The following is a 6,292-nucleotide window of genomic DNA, read 5'->3' as shown; positions in this document are numbered from 1 at the left end:
TTGGGTCTGAGAAGGTCAGTGAAATCCCCTCAGGATTTATCCTGAGATCCTGTACCTCAGATTGTAGAACCTTTGTCAGTGTCAGCCATGTGGATGAGAGAAATAAATTTCTTTATAAATTTCCTAGTCTGTGATATTCTGTTAACAGCAGCAGCAAACAGACTAAGACAAATGGCAAGGGCATTTTTTTTTTTTTAAATTAGAGATAAAGTGGCTAACTACAGGAGATATTTTCAGCAAGTACATAATGAATTTGATAAGAAGTTTCCTATCAATAGTTAAAAGAATCAGTATTAGTTGCCTGCAATGAGAATTAGGTACCCAACACATATATATTTTTAAATTTGAGCAGGATCTGAGCTTATAATGTTGATGAGCTATATATAAGAAAAGTTGGATTTTTATATATAAAACAAGACAACCAGTTTTAAATGGAGAAGTAGTCAAAGAAATTACTATTTTAGTTATGGAAATTTTGTTGGAAAAGTATAAGAAAAAAATTTGAAAGATATTTTACAAATAGTGAAAGCTTGGCACAGCCATTATGGAAAACAGTTTGGAGTTTCCTCAAAAAATTAAAAGCAGAACTACCATATGGCCCGGCAATCTCTCTCCTGGGTATGTATCCAAAGGACATGAAACGCTATCTTGAAGAGCTATCTGGACATGGTTCATTGCAGCATTATTCATAATAGACAAGATATAGAAAGAGCCTAACGCTCGTCGATGGATGACTGGGTAAAGAAAGTGTGAGCACATGCCATATCAAATATATACATGTACTCCAGCCTGAAAAGAGAAGGAAATCCTGCCATTTGCTAAGTTAGAGAACACTATGCTGAGTGAAATTAGCTAGACACACAAAGACAAATACTGCATGATCTCACTTATATGTGGAATCTAAAAAAGTTAAACTCAGAGAACAGAAGAGAAGGGTAATTACTAAGGATTATGAGGTAAAAGAGATGGAGAGATGCTGGTGGGAAGACACAGACTTTCATGTATAAGAGGATTAAATTCTGGAGATATGATGTATCACAGGATGACTATAATGTAATAGTATAATGTAGTAATGTATTTTATATTTGAAATTTGCTCATAGAACAGCTTCTTACCACACACAAGCACACTTGCACACTCACTCACAGCCAGGGCTGGTTCGCTAGGTGATGAATATGTTACTTATTTGGTAATCATTTCACAGTGTATATCAAACCATCACAAAACACATGTTGAGCATATATGATTTGTATTTGCCAATCATACCTCAATAAAGCCAAAAGTGAAAACTGAATGCTCCTCACTTAAGCAGCCAGTGATTGCCGGTGGAATGCAAAGCCTTCCTGACTGTCTCAAAGTTCAGTTGACTCAAGGTTTGAAAGCTTGTAAGGGCTTTCCTCAGCTCACTGTACTGTAAGAGACACTGTTCAAGTAATACTTAGAGTGTGTTTTATCCAGAAATGCTTTTTTTCATATTAATTTTCTCAAAAAGTATTGTTGTTTTGCAACCTAAAAACTGAATCCAGGGCTGTGGAGATAGTTCAGTGGACTAAGTGTTGCCTAGGCAAGCACAAGAACCCAGGTTTGATCCCCAGCACTGCGTGCTGCGCTGGCCCCACCCGCAGGCATGCCAAACTGGCCACCAAGCCCGGGCATGGTGGCACACGCCTGTAATCCCAGTGCTGGGGAGGCTGAAACCAGGAAGATCACTATGAGTCCAAGCTGCATAGTGAGACCCTGTACCAAATACATTTAAAAAGTAAAATAAAAATTGAATTTATCTGTGTAGACATTTTCTTTCTCATCAGTCAAAACCTTAAGCCAAATATGGAAAAATGGTGGGCTGGAGAGACAGCTCTCAGTAGAATAAGTGCTTGCCTGGCAAGGGCAAGGTCCTGAGTTCGATTCTTGGTACCACACACACACACACACACACACACACAAAAGAAACAAATATGAAAAAATATAGTTTCTGTCATAAGGAAGGGCACTCTGACTGTTGAAAGTCTGGATTTATTATAATTTTTAAAGCCAAACCCCCCCAACAACAACAAAAAACCCTCTATTGCTTTGATCCTCTTAAATGATTCACACTGAAGATATTGCGATTTTAAGCAGTGTTCTAGATGTGGTTGTTAAAATGTTGTCTCAGCATGCAAGTGCTCTGAATCATCCTCTTGTGGAACTGTTAAAGGAAACAGAAGCACATTAATGTAACGACTTTGTGCTCTTCCCCAGTGTTCAGTGGCTAAGTAGTGAGGGATTTCGATGGTTTTATTATACTGTTAATTCTTATTTAAGATTGTCTTCAAGCAAAGGGAATATTTGCCAAATATTCAATAACCAGAGGCAGCAGTGTGAGTTACGTTTTCTTACTAGTCTCACGCTGCATAGGGATGAGCTAAATTTGAAGCTCTAAGGGAAGGAAAAGCCTGTCACCTAGCTTGACCAGTGCGAGGATTTTTGTTGAAATTGAAACTTCAAAATAATATAAATTGCTAACAATTTTACACATTTTATTTTTTGTTTCTTCTTTTGTTACCGGGAATTGAACTCAGGGCTTCGTGCTTGCTAGGCAGGCGCTGCACTGCTGAGCTATATCCCTGGCCCCATTTGTATACATCTTTATTTTATTTTATTTTATTTTATTTTATTTTATTTTAATTTTTTTGGCAGAACCGGGGATTGAACTCAGATCCTTGCGTTTGCCAGTCAAGCGCTTATCCTAAAGAGCCATCTCCCCGGCCCCTGTATACATCTTTAAAACACAAATTAATTTGCAAGTTTTCACTGCAATCAGGAGCATGATGCAAATTAGATGCAAAGACAAAAAAGTAGGAAGGACGCTTTAGTCATACAGTATTGATGAATTTATTGTTGCTTTTTGGCTTATGTGACACTCCCTTGAATTCAGTGTTAATACTGACTTGATCCAAAAGATAGTGAATTATTTAAATACAGTTTTCCACTGATAGAGTTTGGCTTCAAAGTCAAGCCAATTCTGAAATAATTAGATTTGGGTGACAAATATTAAGACAAGAAAATTATTTTTGGTACTCAATTCAGTTATTGGAAGACTGTTAAGTATATTTGGAACAAACTGGGCATGCGAATCTACTCTTTCAACTACAAGTTATGTGAAATATAAATACAGATCAGGCATTTATGATGCAAACTTAGTGTTTGAGTTAAAATATGCTTTAAGCTTAAAAATATACGCTGGATTTAGAAGAGAATATTTCGCATAAAAAGGGTGTAAAATATGTAATTAATAGTTTTTAAATGTTTGGGGGTATTTGAGTAAATAAAATGTACTATTAAAAAGGAATTTTACTCGTTTCTTTTTGCTCTGTAACTTGGATGGATAATAGAACATTTAAGTTATGTATGTGGCCCGCAGTGTATTTCTGTTTGTGGCTTTGTTCTAGTGCAGAAACTTCAGAGACTGCGGTCTGAACGAGGACGGCCTGAGCTCAAGGGTCTGGTCAGGGGAAACGGACTTGTGGGACACATGCTGCAGCGGGCTCTTTGTGATCACTGAAAGCTCCGAAAGGTGCACCCTCACTGCTCCAGGCTGTGACGCTTTTGCTCATATATGGAGGCAAAATTTAAAAACATATCTGTTCTTCAGTTTTTAACACCTTAAAATGGGGATAACAGTATTCTTACCTCATAGGATTGTTTTAAAAAATGTAAGCTGGGTGCGGTGGTACATCCCTGGGCACTGTGGGAGGCTGAGCAAGAGTCCAGCAAGTTGGACTGAGATCAGCCTGGGCAGTTCAGTGACTGAGTGAGAGCTTGTCTCAAACTAAGAAAAAAAAAAAAAAAAGAAAGAAAGAAAAGAAAAGAAAAGAAAGAAAGAGAGAAAGAAGGAAAGAAAAAAAGACTGGGGATGTAACACAGTACCAAGGCTCTGAGTTCAGTCCCCATTACCAGAAGGAAGAAAAGAAGGAAGGAAGGAAGGAGGGAGGGAAGGAAACAGAAAGGAAGAAAAAGAAAGGAAGAAAGAAAGGCAGAAGGAAAGAAGAAAATGAGAAGGAAAAATGAGGAAAGCAAGAAATGGAAAAAAAAGAAAGAAAGAATAAAGAATACTTAGTGTCTGGCACATAATAATTACGTGTAATTGCTATTATTATTATTATTATTATTATTATTATTTAATCTTGAGAATTTCCTTAACCATTAATTAACTCATGTGTACAATGATAAGAACATCTATCTCTCAATATCACTTTTTTAAAATGTATTTAGGGTCTACAGGGTCTCACTACGTAGATCGGACTTGTAGTGATTCTCCTGTGTTCAGCCTCCCAAGTGCTGGGATTACAGGCCTGTGCTACCACGTCCAGTCTCAGTCACATCTCAGTGCACCCCAGTGGTGGGGCCGGCATTCACAGCATGCCAGGGATCGAGCCCAGGTCGCTGTCTTCTGCCTAAGCAGGTGCTTTAATCAGCTAAGCTATCTGGCCAGCCCTATGAGATAACATATGCAGAATTGCCTCTAGGAGGAAGGAGCCCACTGCATGCTGGTGGCCCGGGGTTTCCCTAGCCCCCCTCTGCCCTCTGGACTGAAGGCCCATTTGTCTGTGAGCCCTCACCGGGGACTCGGGCCAGTGCCATCTCTCTCTCCCCACTACACTGCGGAAACGTTTCCTGCTCACTGCAGGTATGTGATGTTTACTCATCTGCTACCTCGTATTATTGTGCGTTTCTCTGTTTGGGTTAGGGTGAGTGCTTTATAATTCGTAAATTCCCCAACGACACATAAAAATTGCTGGGGGGAAAAAAACCCTTATCCAGCAAGCGGGAACATTTGGAAAAACTAAGGGGAAAAGAAAGAAATTTGACATGAGAGATCCTAGTATTCTTTATATTTTAGGGAAGGGTCTACAGGGTGTTCAGGGTCTCACCACTAGATCAGACTTGGTAGTGATTCTCCTGTTTACAGGCTCCCAAGTGCTGGGATTACAGTCATGTGGCACCACCTCGCCCAGTCTCAATCCAGTCTCAATCCAATCTCAGTGTGCCCAGAGGGCCGGGCCAGCACATTAGGCCCAGGATCGAACCTCCGGTCCCTGTGCCTGCTTGCAGGTGCTTTAATCCTCTGAGCTATTTGTCCAGCACCCAGTGTTGTCTATAAAGAACCAAAAGTATCAAAAAGGGAGGAAGTTTCATGTGAAAGCTTGAGCTGCATGTGAAAGGGCTGACATGGACACTGAGACAGGCGGAGGTCCGAGAGCCAGGCGGACACCTACCGGCTGGCAGTCCTAGAGAGCAAAGCAGAGCTCTCGTTCCCATCCGACTCTGCAACTAATTTTGACCACACTCAGTTTTAGAATCTGACACAAGGCCTCAGCCAGTGGCTGACCTCAGACTGCTTATTCCCAGGGCTTCCTTCCTCCTTCCCAGGGAGCATCCCCCACACCTAGGTATTTAGAATGCTGGGGAATGCTTCTTTCTACAGGGAAGCTTTGGCACTCTATCCGAAGACACCTTACTGTCTGGCCAGTGCAGAATTTGCCATCTCTAAGGGCATTGCCTACCCCATAACCACGGAATGATTTGAATGTCACAAAATTTGTTTCCATCTGGGAGGAAAGGCACACCCAACATGGAGAGAAAGAAGGAAGCTATTGCTCAGCCTCAACTCACATGCAAGGTTCAACTTTGTTTTATATTTTTAGGGCTCCCAAGTGATGGTGAATCGGCAAGAAGAAAGGGAGACAGCCTGGTGGAGTCAGGAAAGGTGTGGTGCAGTTCGTTCTTGTCGCCAAGCACCGTGTGAGTTTGGGCTGAGACTGAACTCACTTGGATTTGCAAAATATGCAGGTACCTTCCCACCTCAGTCATCAGGTATGATGTACCCAGAGTGAGCCTTGTGGTGGGGGGACCCACTACCTGGATTTGGGAAGTAGGACACAGCAAGTCGAGGCCATGGGACTAACAGAGCAGCATCCAAGGGGGTGGGCCCTAATGGCTTCACCACTCACTGGGGCTTTTCATCCTGCCATGAATAGCCAAACCCTTCCTCTCTCTTTCTAACTTTATTTGCAGCTCCCAAGACAAAGTATGTTTCCATAATTAGAGGCTTAATAGGTGTTCTCTGGTACTAACTCTGTTTTTCTTTTATGTATTTGATACGGGGTCTCACTACGCAGCTTGGACTCGCAGTGATCTTCCTGTTTTCAGCCTCCCCCGCGCTGGGATTACAGGCATGTGCCACCATACCCATTTTCGGTGGCTGGCTCAGCATGCCTGGGGGTGTAGCTGGCATGGCCCATGGTGCCGGTGA

Source organism: Octodon degus, unplaced genomic scaffold (assembly GCF_000260255.1).
Source record: "Octodon degus isolate 3935 unplaced genomic scaffold, OctDeg1.0 scaffold00017, whole genome shotgun sequence".
NCBI classification, from domain to species: domain Eukaryota; kingdom Metazoa; phylum Chordata; class Mammalia; order Rodentia; family Octodontidae; genus Octodon; species Octodon degus.
The sequence above is the reverse complement of the archived record's forward strand: the minus strand, read 5'-3'. Positions refer to the sequence as shown.